We start from the raw sequence: 15,750 nt of genomic DNA, 5'->3' as shown, positions 1-15,750 counted from the left end.
TTTTTCTAGTTTAATGTAGACTGTTGTTAGGTTGTTGATTTGAAATTTTTCTTTCTTAGTATAGTCCTTTACAACTATGAATTTCCTTCTAAGCACTGTTTAGCTGCATACTATCAGCATGTTATATTTTGATTTTCATTCATCTGAACATATTTTAAAATTTCCCTGGTAATTAATTATTTTGCCTTTTAGTTATTTACAGTGTGTCATTTAATTTCATATATTTGTGAATTTCCCCAATTTCTTTCTAAAATATTTTTTATTGATTTTTCTAATATGTGACAGCAGAATGCATTACAATTCATATTACACATATAGAGCACATTTTTTATATCTCTGCTTGTATATAAAGTATATTCACACCATTCGTGTCTTCATACATGTACATAAGGTAATAATGTCCATCTCATTCCACCCCTTGCCTCCTCCCTTCTCTACCCTCCCCTTTGCCCTATCTAGAATTCCTCTAATCTTCCCATGTTCCCCCTCCCAGCACCACTGTGAATCAGCTTCCTTATATCAGAGAAAACATTTGGCATTTGGTTTTTGAGAATTGACTAATTTCACTTAGCATTATATTCTCCAGCTCCACCCATTTACCTGCAAATGTCATGATTTTATTCTCTTTTATTGCTGAGTGATATTCCATTGTGAATGTATACCACATTTTCTTTATCCGTTCATCTACTGATGGGCATCTAGGTTGGTCCCACAGTGTAGCTATTGTGAATTGTGCTGCTGTAAACATTGATGTGGCTGTGTCCCTGTAGTATGCTCTTTTTAAGTCCTTTGGATATAGACTGAGGAGAGGGATAGCTGGGTCAAATGGTGGTTTCATTCCCAATTTTCCAAGGAATCTCCATACTGCTTTCTGTATTGGCTGCACCAATTTGCAGTCCCACCAGCAATGTGTACCTGTTCCCCATGTCCTCGCCAGCACTTGTTTATTTTCATAATAGCTGCCATTCTGACAGGAGTGAGATGAAATCTTAGAGTAGTTTTGATTTGCATTTCTCTAATTGCTAGAGATGATGAACATTTTTTTCATGTATTTGTTGATTGATTATGTATCATCTTCTGAGAAGTGTCTGTTTAGTTCCTTGGCCCATTTATTAATTGAGTTGTTTTTTTGGTGCTTAGCTTTTTGAGTTCTTTATATACCCTAGAGATTAGTGCTCTATCTGATGTGTGAGGGGTAAAAATTTGCTCTCAAGATGTAGGCTCTCTATTCACCTCACTGATTGTTTCTTTTGCTGAGAAGAAACGTTTTAGTTTGAATCTATCCAATTTAATAATCTTGATTTTAATTCTTGTGCTATAGGAGTCTTATTAAGGAAGTAGAGGCCTAACTCTATATGATGGAGATTCGGACCTAGTTTTTCTTCTATTAGACATAGGGTCTCTGGTTTAATTCCTAGGTCCTTGATCCACTTTGAGTTGAGTTTTGTGCATGGTGAGAGATAGGGGTTTAATTTCATTTTGTTGGATATGGATTTCCAGTTTTCCCAGCACCATTTGTTAAAGAAGCTATCTTTTCTCCAATGTATGTTTTTGGTGCCTTTGTCTAATATAACTGTAATTGTATGGGTTAGTCTCTGTGTCCTCTATTCTGTACCATTGGTCTACCAGTCTATTTTGATGCCAATACCATGCTACTTTTGTTACTCTTGCTATGTAGTATAGTTTAAGGTCGGTATAGTGATGCCACCTGCTTTACTCTTCCTGCTAAGTATTGCTTTAGTTATTCTGGATCTCTTATTTTTCCAGATGAATTTCATGATTGCTTTTTCTATTTCTCTGAGGAATGCCATTGGGATTTTGATTGGAATTGCATTAAATCTGTATAATGCTTTTGGTAGTATGGTCATTTTGACAATATTAATTCTGCCTATCCAAGAGCAGGATAGATTTTTCCATCTTCTAAGGTCTTCTTTGATTTCTTTATTTAGCGTCCTGTAGTTTTTGTTGTGTAGATTGTTCACCTCGTTCATTAAGTTTATTTCCAAGTATTTTATTTTATTTTTGTGTGTGTGGGCATTGTAAATGGAGTAGTTTTCCTCATTTCCTTTTCAGAGGATTTGTCACTGTTATACAGAAATGTCTTTGATTTCTGTGTGTTGATTTTGTATCCTGCTACTTTGCTAAATTCATTTACTAATTCTAGAAGTTTTCTGGTGGAACTTTTAGGTATAGAATCATATCATCAGCAAATAGTGCTAGTTTAAGTTCTTCTTTTCATATGCGTATCCCTTTAATTTATTTCATCTGTCTAATTGCTCTGGCTAGTGTTTTAAGAACTATGTTAAATAGAAGTGGTGAAAGCAGGACATTGCTGTCTTGTTCCAGTTTTCAGAGGGAATGCCTTAAAGTTTTCTTCATTTAGAATGATGTTGACCCAGGGCTTAGTGTAGATAGCCTTCACAATGTTGAGATATGTTCCTGCTATCCCTAGTTTTTCTAGTGTTTTGAACATGAAGAGGTGCTGTATTTTGTCAAGTGCTTTTTCTGTGTCTATTGAGATGATCATATGATTCTTATCTTTAAGTCTGTATTGCTGTGATGAATTACATTTATTGATTTCTGTATGTTGAACCAACCTAGCATCCCTGGGATGAATCCCACTTGATCGTGGTGCAGGATCTTTTTGATATGTTTTTGTATTTGATTTGCCAGAATTTTATTGAGAATTTTTGCATGTATGTTCATTAAAGACATTGGTCTGAAGTTTTCTTTCTTTGATGTGTCTTTGCCTGATTTTTGAATCAGGATGAAATTGGCCTCATAGACTAGGAAGTGCTGCCTCTTTTTCTATTTCCTGAAATAAAACTGAAGAGTATTGGTATTAGTTCTTCTTTAAAGGTCTTGTAGAATTCAGCTGTGTATCCATCTGGTCCTGGGCTTTTCTTGGTTGGTAAGCTTCTGATGGCATCTTCTATTTCATTGCTTGATATTGGTCTGTTTAAATTGTGTATATCATCCTGATTCAATTTGGGCAAATCATATGACTTAAGAAAATTGTCAATGCCTTCAATATCTTCTGTTTTATCAGAGTACAAGTTTTCATAATAATTTCTAATTATCTTCTGTATTTCTGGAGTGTCTATTGTGCTATTTCCTTTTTTTTAATCACCTATCTTAGTAATTGGATTTTTCTCTCTCCTTTTCTTCATTACTGTAACTAAGGGTTTGTCAATTTTATTAATTTTTTCAAAGAAGCAACTTTTTGTTTTATCAATTTTTTCAGTTGTCTCTTTGTTTCATTTTCATTGGTTACAGCTCTGATTTTAATTATTTCCTGTCTTCTGCTATTGGTGTTGGTTTGTTCTTCTTTTTCTAGGGCTTTGAGATGTACTGTTAGGTCATATATTTGTTGATTTTTTCTTCTTTTAAGGAATGAACTCCATGCAATGACCTTTCCTCTTAGTACTGCCTTCATAGTGTCCCAGAGATTTCTATGTGTTGTATCTGTGTTCTCATTCATCTCTAAGAATCCTTTAATCTCCTTGATGTCTTTTGCAACCCATTGTTCATTCATAGCATATTGTTTGGTCTCCAGGTGTTGGAGTAATTTTTATTTTTATTTTGTCATTGATTTCTTTTTTTTTTTTACTTATTTATTTATTTATTTAATTTTTGTGTGGGGCAGAACATCAAATTCAGTGCCTCACACTTGCTAGCCGAGTGCTCTTCCTCTGAGCTACAACCCCAGCTCCAAGTATTTTTAAATTTACCTTTGACCCTCTGAGTTTTGGAATAAAGAATTATTTTGTCATTGATTTCTAATTTCATTCCATTATGATTTGATAAAATGCAGGGTAATATCTCTACTTTTTGTATTTGCTAAGCATTGCTTTGTGGCATATTATATGGTCTATTTTAGAGAATGATCCATGTGCTGCTGAGAAGAAAGTATATTCACTTGATGAAGGCTGAAATATTCTATGTATGTGAGTTAAGTCAAAGTTGTTGATTGTATTATTGAGATCTATAGTTTCTTTATTCAACTTTTGTTTGGAAGATCTATCCTCTGGTGAGAGAGGTGTGTTAATGTCACCCAAGATTATTGTGTTGTGGTCAATTTAACTCTTGAACTTGAGAAGAATTTGTTTTATGAACACAGTTGCTCCATTGTTTGGGGCATATATATTTATAATTGTTATGTCTTGTTGGTGTATGGTTCCTTTGAGCAGTATAAAGTGATCTCCTTTATCCCTTTTGATTAACTTTGGCTTGAAGTCTACTTTATTTGATATGAGGATGGAAACCTCTGTTTGCTTCCGTAGTCGATGTGAGTGGTATGCTTTTTCTCAATCTTTCCTCTTCAGTCAGATGAGTCTCCTGGAGGCAGCATATTGTTGGGTCTTTTTTTTAAATCCAATCTGCTATCCTATATCTTTTGATTGGTGAGTTTAGGCCATTAACATTCAGGGTTATTATTGAGACATGATCTGTATTCCTAGCCATATTCCTTTATTTTTGCTATTTAACTTGACTTATTTTCTTCTTTGATTAGTTTTTCCTTTAGGGTATTATCTCCCTTTGTTGGTTTTCATTATTGTTTTTTGTTTCCTCTTCATGGAATATTTTTCCAAGGATATTTTGTAATGCTGGTTTTCTAGCTGTAAATTCTTTTAACTTTTGTTTATCATGGAAGGTTTTTTTTTTTTCATCATCAAATGTGAAGCTATTTTTGCTGGATACAAGATTCTTGGTTGGCATCCATTTTCTTTCAGAGCTTGATATATGTTGTTCCAGGATCTTCTCACTTTCAGGGTCTGGGTTGAAAAATCTGCCATTATACTAATTGTTTTTCCCCCTATATGTAATTTGATTCCTTTCTCTCATGGCTTTTAATATTCTCTCCTTATTCTGTATGTTGAATATTTTCATTATAATGTGCCTTGGTGTGGATCTGTTGTGATTTTGTACATTCAGCATCCTGTAGGCTTCTTGAATTTGGTTTTCCAATTCATTCTTCATGTTTGGAAATTTTTCTGATATTATTTAATTGAATAGATTGTTCATTCCTTTGGTTTGGACCTCTATGCCTTTCTCTATCCCAATAACTCTTAAATTTGGTCTTTTTAATGCTATCCCATATTTCTTGAATGTTCTGCTCATGGTTTCTTCACTGTGTGGTCTACATTCTTTTCAAGATTGTGAATTTTATCTTCATTGTCTGATGTCTTATCTTCCAAGTGTTCTACTCTGTTGGTGATGCTTTCAGTTGAACTTTTTAATTTGATTTATTGTTTCTTTCATTTCATGGATTTCTGTTTTTTTTTTTTTTTGAACCTCTATCTCCCTGTTGAGGTGATCTTTTGCTTCTTGTATTTGTTTATGTAGCTCTTTGTCAAAATTATCTTTTGCTGCCTGAGAGTGACAGAGGACCTCTATACAGCTATTTCGCACAGAAATCACTAGTGCTGTGCCCCCTCATAGAGCTCTGGGCCTCAGCATTCCAGAAGTAATCCCAGCTCCTGACACCCACTCCTGAAGTTCCTCTTATATCTTCCTTCAGTTCACAGAACATTTTAATCATGGACATCCTGAACTCCTCTGTCATTTCTTCTGCTGTGGTTGCCATGGATTCTAATAATGTGGTATCTTGATTTGTTTGGGGCACTTTCTTCCCTTGTCTTTTCATGTTGCTTGTATGTCTTCCCTTCTAGCTCTGTGGGTCTGGGGTATTATTGTTTTTACCCTGTAGGTTTGTAGTGCTCCTATAGGGTTCCAAAACCTCTCCTTTGTGGGAAAGGAAATGTTAACAGATCAACAGTATAACACCTATGAACAAATCATTGCTATTAAAACATTTATGGTTTGGTCCCAGTGTACAGAAATGTTGGATTCAATTATTATCTATAACATAATCAGTAGGCTTTTAAAAAGGTTTACACTTTCTAATTGTGTACAATGAATGGGGGGGTGGTGAGGCATATGCTGAGGAGGTAGGATGTGAGGATATAGAGTTAATATAACTTAGGAAATGTGAAAGAGAAATCTAATGAAGAAGGTTAGTAGCAGGAGAATAGACAAGAAGTAGTTTGGGTAGACAAGTACGTGGGAAGACTGTAGAGTGCATAAAACAAACACGCATATGTATTTAGAAAAATAAAGGATATTAAAATAGTAAAAATTGGAAGGGAAAAGAAAAATAAAAGAAGAGGAAAAAATAGAGCATATACAATACCTCTATATTATATTATTAAGATGTCCCAGTCTTCAACATCCTAATTCATGCAGAGTTCTTGGTTTCACATATGTTGGGGATGTGAGGGCAGGAGGATAGAGAGAGAGAAGGAAAAAAAAATTCTTGAAGGACAAAACTAGGATTGTTGCTAATTTTAGAGATCCATATCTTTTCTGCTTCCCTTCTCATCCAGTAGGTGGAGTTGTCTGTTGTTAGCTGGTGTCTCTGCCCTCAGGATGGTGAAGGTAACTAGGGTGGGAAGGCTAGTCCTGGTGCAAGGTGCCTGGAAGTGAGGAGTAGCACCCGCCAGTTCTTGCAAGGAGAATGCACCTCAAGGGTCTCTTTTAGGGTCTGCTAATAGGACTTGAGCGCCTGGTCCTATCTCCCTATCTTGCCTGAAGATTTCCTGGTTCCTAGTCTCTCTGTTAGTCTCCAAACTTTTGCCCCATTTCCCTCTCCCTTAGCAGTTCCCAATTGAGGGACCTCTCTCCCCAGGGCTACATATCCTGGTCGCACTGTGCACCTGTCCCACTAAGGGCTGTTTTGTGTTGGGAAGCTGCTCTTGCTGGATTACCACCACTGGTTGAGGGTGGGTGTTAGAGACCAGGTAGGTACCTGGCCAGCTGAAGTACCAATTTGGGAGCTGCCCCCACCAAATATGTCAAGGAAGGTGAGCCAAGATGGAGGCAGTCTGCTCCCAGAACCGTGGTGTTGGGTAGGGTGGGGGAAGCTGGTTGATGGTGTTGTGCTGAGGATAGGTAATAGCTGAGTGACCTGTGTGGAAGTGGAGCAACGCTGAGAGTTCTGCAGCAGTGCTGATAAATGATCCTGCTAATATACTGGTGAGCCCTGTGTTGGCTAGAACTTCAGGAGTTGGGTGTCAGGAGCCAGGAGTACTGCTGGAATGCAGAGGTCCAGAGCCCTGTTCCAGGGGCACAGCGCTGGTGATTTATGCGTGAGAGCAGCTATATAGGGGTCCTCTGTCACTCTCAGAGATGCAGAATTCCTGCTAGGTGAGATCCGGGTCATGAAGTGACACAGAATGCTGCTTTCCCTCTGGCCCATCATCTTAGATTCCTCCCAATTTATTTTTGTTATCAATTTGTAATTGAATTCCATTTGGTTAGAAAACATTTTATATGATTTAATTCCTTTTAAATATATTAACACTTATTTTTTGGCATAGTGTATGTTTTAACATGGAGAATGTTCCATGTACACTGAATAAGAATTTGTATTCTGCCATGTGTATTGCCGAAAGCTCAGTCCTTGGCTGCAATGCCAATCTAATAACAAGGATATGGTTTTGAGGAAAAGGAAAAAGAAGGTTTATTGCTTTGCTGGCAAAGGAGAAACACAGGGAACTCCTGTTCCAAAGGCTGTGATCCTGCCCATCAGCAGGAATACAGGGCTTTTATAGAGGTGATTCAGAGAAAATGAGATTAAGGAGGAGAGATTAGGAGGGAGAAGATCAGGAAAAAGAAGATCAGACAAGATCAAAGAAAAGGTTAGGGAAAAGAAGATCAGGAAGGAGAAGATTAGGAAAATATCAGGAAGGAGAAGATCTTTCAGAAGAAGGTTGGGAAAAAGAAAAAAAAAACATAGTTTCAAAGCCACAAGGGATGTAGTCAGAGCATCAAGTGAATCCCTGTTACAGTGCCCCACTGTCAATTTCTAGTTTCCATTTCTATGGAAAGTTGGTGATGACATCTCTAAGCTAGTACTTGCCGAGAGGGGGTGAAATTTAGGGAAGTAACCCCAAATCCCTATTCTCTATTGGGTAGGGCATGGACAGTTAAGGGCATTCAGTATTAGAGCAGTCCAGAGGCCCATAGTGGAAGATGGCAGGTGACTGAACAAAGCATAAGAGCATGGCTCATGTTAACACAACAATAAATGCAGCAAAGCATTACTTTTTTGTAAAAAATTAACACAAAACAATTGTATTTCAGCTAGTCTCTGAAAACCATGAGGACAGTAACTTACAATCTTATCAGTTAAAAACAAATCAAGTTCATCAATGTAGGAGGTTAGGAAGATTTGTACGTCTATAAAATCAGACTCAAATTAACTCACGACAAATTTGCATCTCTTGTGATTTTGTGTGTGTGTGTGTGTGTGTGTATGTGTATATATTATATATATATATATTTGATATTTGTATATTGTATATATTATATGTATAATATATATATATGATGGACCTTTATTTATTTATATGTGGTACTGAGAATCAAACCCAGTGCTTCACACATGCCAGGCAAGTGTGCTACTGCTGAGCCCCAGCCCCAGCCCTGTGATCATTATTTTAGGCACTCTGACACAAGAACCCTTCCTTTATAGCCTCCAGCCTTACTTACTTTTGGTAGGGCTGACACAAATGTACATCTTAAGTTAAATTAAAAACAATCATTGTTTTTCCTTTTAAATGCCCATGTAGGCTGTGCTTAGTCTGTACTCTCCTGCCAGGTATCTAAAACGAAGTTGGTCAAAACTGACCTGTTCCTATCTATTCTTAAGAGTCAGCTGAGATTCCTCAGAGATCACTCTTGGGGACATGTGCAAAGCCTCCTGGCTCCTTTAGCTTTCTTTTACAGTGGTGCCACTTGCCAGGATGGGTTGGGGTCTGACTGACCATATGAGGCCTCTCTTAGAAGCATGGGGGACATTTCTGTCTCCAGTGACCCTCCTCTTTGTAGAATGTGCACTGGTTGGCTTCCTGTTCTCAAGGATCCTTTTGATCTCCTTGATGAGACTTATTAGAGTTGCAGGGCCCAGAGTAGAGTCCCTTCTTTCTCTGCATCCTGGCTGAACTTTGAGGGCAAGGGCCAAAGTGTTGGCTGCTTTTTTCTTGGCCTTTTTACATTCTTGACTTTGCTCTCCAAGTTTTTGGTTTTAAACAGCCAGCAGGCCAGTTTCACCAGTTTTAAAGAGGGACTAAGAAGTTATAACTTAAATCTATAATTTTACAGATATCCCTTTTGTTTAATTAGGATTAGTATTACTACTGGAAATCAGCATTTAATACTATCTGTATATATAATTATATAATAGGTAATGGCTTATTATCTCAAAATAACCGAGGTTTTTTTTTTTTTTTCCCAAGAAGCAGTCTCTCCCAAAACAGTAACAGGCAACAATTGTAAAATTTACAAGGAACATGCAAAGTTTAATTAGCAGAGCAAAAACATATTCAGTTTGTGTAATCTGGAACCTTTACTTATGTTATATATTATATTCCCTGTTTGAGATCACAGTAATTCTTACAACAAAAATGAATCTTTTGAACACAACTTTAAATGTGCTGAAGTCTGGCCTATTTTGAAGCCATTCTAATAAGGAATAAGGGGGAAACAGAGCCTTATCTCAGGTAAGGCAGGGCTCTTCACAAATAAGCAATACAACATTACATCTGATATAAAGAAAGGCTAAGAGAGCTTTTAACTTTCTTTTAATGGAAAGAGTGGCAGAATTCTTCCATGTTTTACAATGTCACCTTTAAATAGATCACACTCTCCTTAATACCTTCCAAAATACATTCAAATTCCATTTTCAGTGTGAAGAGTAACACAAAATTGTATGTATAACTTATTGACAACAGGTTACTTTATTCAGCTATAAGACATCACATACATGAATAAATACCAATCAAATTTGTTATTTGCATACAAACCCAAGACTTCTGCTACACCTAATTTTAGTTTGGAGAACACCAACTTGGCAAAGTGCTCTCTGAAGTTTTACATTTAACTAAGTTTAACTTCAAAAGTACAATTTAGAATTCATAGTGTATGGTAATGACAATCACAGGTCTGTAAGGGTTAACCAAAATCAAAGGATAACTTTAAATATCTTATACATTTAGGAAACAATGTTAATGATCAGAAATTGACTTAGTCAAAGCAAACAGATGTAAGACAGGTCTTCAATGACAGAGTGGCCCTTTTACTTCAGATAAAATATATAAAAGAGCACTTATTGGTTATCTTACTTTTAAACTTACATAAACTTTTATTTTATAAGCTTTTACATAATACTTAGACAAAGGTTAGTGAGATGGAGTTCTCAGATGCATACATATACCTAGTCAAGTATATTTAGGGTGTCAACCGTATTGTTATAACCTAAGTAACAGTTGATTTTTAACCAGTTACAAAGTAGTCATTTATGACTTTAAAACAGGTACAAACCCAATTCCTTTAAGACTTGGTTTCTCCAAGTTATAAAACCTATTAGGTACAAGAAAATTATCTCAATAGATAAGAGCAGATCAATGTTTTAGATGTTGCTTCATATCAATACATTAAAGTCAAGTAACTTTGTGCTAATTATAGCCAATTTAATCACAAACACAAACTTTTTGAGATTTACCTTCTACAAACCTTCTGCAACATATTTAGACATTCACAACTTTATATCCTTAGTTTTGTCCTTTTTCATCTTGGAATTTAGCCCAAAAATATTACTTCACCAGACAAAATACTTTCTCATCTAGAAACATTTCTTCTAATTTTCCATACTAAAATATATTTCCATGCCTATAACTTTCTTTTATCTTTTCTAGTTTTGGACCCTTTCTTAAATTTATATTCTGAAATAGACCTTATAAATGTTATCTATGCATTTAATTTACACAGCAGATTTTATCCCAGGAGAGGGTTGGATAATCCAGCATATGCAAACACACACACACACACACACACACACACAAACAAGAAAACAAAAAAACAAACCAAAACAAAAAAACCAACTGTGCCTTAATCTTTTTTCTCCCAGGTTGCATTCCAGGGGTTGGAGCATAGGATATTTTTGAGCCTGATCTGTCTCCATTATCATTATCACAATGCCATCAACTTTAAGTGAGTTCCTCACTGTCACTTGTACCCAGAGGCTTCTTTTGGGCCCTTTTCTTATACTAAGCATACTGGTATGCAGTGGAGGAGGCCCATTTCATCCTTTTCTTTAGGTTTCCTTGAGATCCCTTTGCAGAAGCTGCCTGCAAAACAAAGGTTGGCCTTAGTTTCTGTCTTGTATTTTTTCTGGGTGCAGTTATTTATTCTGCCAGTTTCCCCAGGCGTTTAGTTTGATGGGATACTGTTATAGCAAGAATTGCTTTGCCCCAGTGATGACTATCCCCTGGACAAATGGGGTATTGGGGTGTCCTGTCAGATCTTAAAAGGGGAGACTATTCCTATCCCCAAGTCATAAGCTATGATAGTACTAGAACCTACTACCACATACTTTGTGTCCAGCAGCTTCCACCTCCCCACCCCCAGGGGTAAAGGGGGCTGAAAGGTAGGGCAGAGGCCAGGTTCTCTTTGGCATTTTTCTGTAGCCCAGGCAGCTTTTCTGAGATTTTTTCTCCCCCAGTTTAGGGCTGGTGTCCTTGAGGCACAGTGAGATGATCTGTAGCTGTCTGAGGCTAGGCTGAGAAACAGTGCTGGAGTGCCAGCACTGGGTTTAAAAGATTGAAATCTTTTTAACCCTTTCTTCTACTAGTATCTTGCTATCTTACACACCAGAGGTACTTCCTTTTGGCACCTTCAACTTAGTTCCTGACAGTTCAGACCCCTTATCATGCAACTGCATAAATGCCTGTACATCCAGAATCTCTTTCATATACTTTACCCCTGACAGACCAACTTCAACTTGAAGATTGTATAATAATCTAGAAAAACCATTCAAAGTCCAGATTGTGTTACATACAGTAAACCATCTTTCTCTTAGACAGGCTTATCCCTATAGGTGGCCCACACAGCCAAGATCTCTCTGTTCAGGAGACTACCAGTAAGATAAAAGCAGCTTGGCTGCTTTTAAAGGGCCAGTAAAATACAAAAAAATAGACGAGAGGATCACTGAAACCAGCACTGACAGACAGGAACCTTTAAAACAGACCTGAATGTACAAATTTCTTCCACTTACTTTACCTTTGACAGAACAACTCCAGCTGCAAGATTATACAGTAATCTTGAAAGCTATTTAAAAGCCAAGTTGTTATAGTAAAACATTATCTTAGACTTATAGTTGGCCCTTCAACTCACTTTACCTCTGACAGATGAACTCCAGTTGCAAGATTATACAAAAAGAAACAGAGACAACCAGAGAGGAGTCTCAAAACCATGGATGACAGATGGGAACCTTTAAATTGACCAGCTAAGATCTTTTCCAAGAGACTACCCAGAGAATCAGTGAGGTACTGGCCATGTCTTAAAAGGGGCAGTAGCAGATTCAAACAAAACAGGCAACCAGAGGAAATTCCCAAACCATGGCCAAAAGATGGGATCCTTTAAAACAGACCAGATAGGGGAAAATCGCAAGTTCCCAACTCTCACTTAACTGTGAATTCTACCTCAGTGGAACCATAGATGTCCCCATGAAGAGAGACCAGTTGTTCCCACAAAGGGGAACCAGATGTGTAGAATCAAGTGTCTCAGTATGCACACCAGGGGAGCTTACTGAATGGCTAAAGTTGTCATGACTTTACCTAGTTTAGTTTCCTTTTTCTCAAAGTGGATCATGATGGAGCAATCTGTACTGTTCAAGGAGAGAAGGTGGGAGTTTCCTGAAGCAAAAGGAGCTTTGGCAGCTGCTAGGGAGGTCCCTTAGTCCTTCCCTTTACTACAGCTCTCTGGTTTGACTGGAGGCTGACTCACCTGTCTCCTAACACTCCTGCAGTTGGCCCTCACAAGTTCACCAGCACCATGAATCCTCCACCAATAATCATGCAACTACATAAATGATGAGGACATGGTTTTGAGAAAAGGAAAACGAAGGTTTATTGCTTTGCTAGCAAAGAGAAACACAGGGGACTCCTGTCCCAAAGGCTGTGATCCTGCCCATCAGCATTTATAGAGGTGATTCAGAGGAAATGAGATTAGGAAGGAGAAGATTAGGACAAAGAAGATCAGAGAGAAGATATGGGAGAAGAAGGTTGGGAACAAGAAGAAAAAACATGTAAATTTCAAAGCCATGAGAGATTTAGTCAAAGCATCAAGGGAACCCCTATTACATGTGTAGTATTCCATATATGTCTGTACATCTAATTGGTTTATAGGGGCTTTTTTCCCCAAGTCTCCTAATCTTGATAATCTTTTACCTCTTTTTTCTATCCAATGAAAACTGGGTATTGGAGTCTTCAACCTGTTTTGGAGGGAAAGGTAGGAGTCCCTCAAAATTAAGCAAACATGGTTTTAATAAGAGGTATATTTATGGAAACAGAAGAAAAACAAAATAATAATTAGAGCTGTCTGTAAACTGGTTGAGTCTGAAAGGCAGTCAGCTAAAAAGATTTTTTGAATTTCAGTTTGAAGCATCTTCAATTGCAGTGGTACAAGTTGATGGAAGTAGGGGAGATTTTCCTGGATGCAGTTTGTATGATTTCTCTGGAGTCTAGATTTATTATCAGCCTCAACTTGTAGGGCTTTAGGAGAAGCAGTTTTAATTTCAATGAATCCAAGTCAGAAAATTTGAAGAAAAATTTTACATATTAGTTTTATAGCTAGGAAAGAAATCACTATACAACCCAAATTGCAGGAAAATCATGATTAAAAATGCAGGACTAGAAAATAGTAACAAATAAAATGAAACATAATTTTCCTTTCTCCAGACCCTTAATCCAATTTTACCAGAGATAACCACAGAAAGATCAGTTTGTAAAATAAGTTTAGTCTCATTATGGGAGATTTATTTTCATAAAGTACAGCAAGAAATGATTGACTGTGAGGCGCTTCTGAAATTTGCTTTACTGGAACTTTTAATAAATCTTAGATTAGAATCTCAGACTTTTTAAGAAGCCTCTCAAGAGTAGGAAGCCAAGGCAAGAGCTTGTCATTAGTTTTAACACATAGTATCTAAATGAATTCTTTTCCTCAAGTTCTTGGTGTATCAGAAGTAACTTTTTGTTTTTTTTTTTCAAGACCGCGTCTTGCTAGATTGCACAGGCTCTTCTTGGGTCTTGAACTCCTATATTCAAATGATGCCCCCTTCCTCAGCCACCCGAGAGCTAGAACTATAGGCTCTTGCGACACTGTCCAGCTGAAATGACATTATTTAATGCAAAGTCATGAAGCCTGTAGGGGAAAAGATCCAGGTCATTTTTCCTGGGGGTTCCTGTTGGCTTTATAATACAACTGTGATTTACAGATTGTTTATTTCTTCCTTTAATTCTGTCAGTTTTTAGTTTTACTTGTTTTATTTTTCTGTTGTTAGGTATATATCTGTTTATAATTGTTATATATTTATGGTGGATTGACATTTTTGTGATATCACTGTTTATTTCTAGTAACTCTTTTAGAATCTATTTTGTCTGACTTCAGTACTGACACTGTAGTTCTTTTATGATTGGTGTTTACGTGGTGTATAAACTTTCCACATTTTCTACCTATTTGTATCTTTGGATCTAAAGTGTATTCTTGGAGATGACTTTTAGTTGAATCTTTTAAAAAAATGTACCTGAACTCTGTCTTTGAATTAGATTGTTTAATTCACTCACATTTAATTCTATTGTTTATTTCCACATTATATTATTATTTACTTGTACCATTTTGCTTTTGGTTTTTCATAATTTTTTGTCATTTGTTCCTCCATTTCTCCTTTATTTCCTTTTTTATATTCAGTAGATATATTCTGGTGTAACATTTTGATTTCTTTTTATTAATTTGAAAGTAATATTTGGAAGCATTTTCTTAGTGGTTACTCTAGGACTTAAAATCTTCATCTTAACTTATTGGAATATTCTTTAGACTTACACTGACTTTAAGTAAAATATAGGAATTGTACTCATAATACTTCCATTCCTTCTCTCCCTTTTTAATGCTGTTACTTCTGTATATATTACAGTCTTGTGTGGTATAATGATTTTTAGTCAACAGTGGACCACAAAGATGACAGTGAACCCATAAGATTATAATGGATCTTAAAGTTCCTGCCACCTACTTATAACCATTATAACATGATAGCATAAAAACATCACTCATGTGTTTGTTGTAATGCTGGTATAAACAAACCTGCTTCACTTGGGCAGTAATATAAAAGTATAGCAATAAAATTATGTAGAGTACATAATAATTGATAAGTGACTATATTTCTGTTTTATTTATTTACTATCAATAGTTTTATCATTATTTTAGAGTGTACTCCTACTTATAAAAAGAGTTAACTATAAAGCAGTATTCCCCATTACACCAGCAGCAACCTCAAACATCTCATGTTTAGTGTCTTTCTTAATTGCATCAAGAGGCCACATCAAGTGACTGACCTATACTATCTAGATGTATGTAAGTATACTCTATGGATGTTTGCACAGCTACAAAATCACTTAATGACTTTCTCAGAATGTACCTGTGTCATTAAGAAATGCATAACTGTATATATGTGACATAGTACCTATTGATCTCTTTTAAATGTGCCGCCTCCTTTTGAGAGCTCCCATCTAGTATTGAGCCTCTTTGGTGACATTTTTATATTGGCTATTGTATTTCTCAACTCCATAATTTTTTAAAAATTTTTTATTTAGCTAGTTTTTGTTCTGATTACTTATGCATGACAGTAGAATACAT

This window comes from Marmota monax, unplaced genomic scaffold, assembly GCF_021218885.2.
Source record: "Marmota monax isolate L192 unplaced genomic scaffold, Marmota_monax_Labrador192_F-V1.1 WCK01_AAM20220418_F8-fsc00747, whole genome shotgun sequence".
Taxonomy (NCBI): Eukaryota; Metazoa; Chordata; class Mammalia; order Rodentia; family Sciuridae; genus Marmota; species Marmota monax.
Note: the sequence above shows the minus strand (reverse complement) of the source record.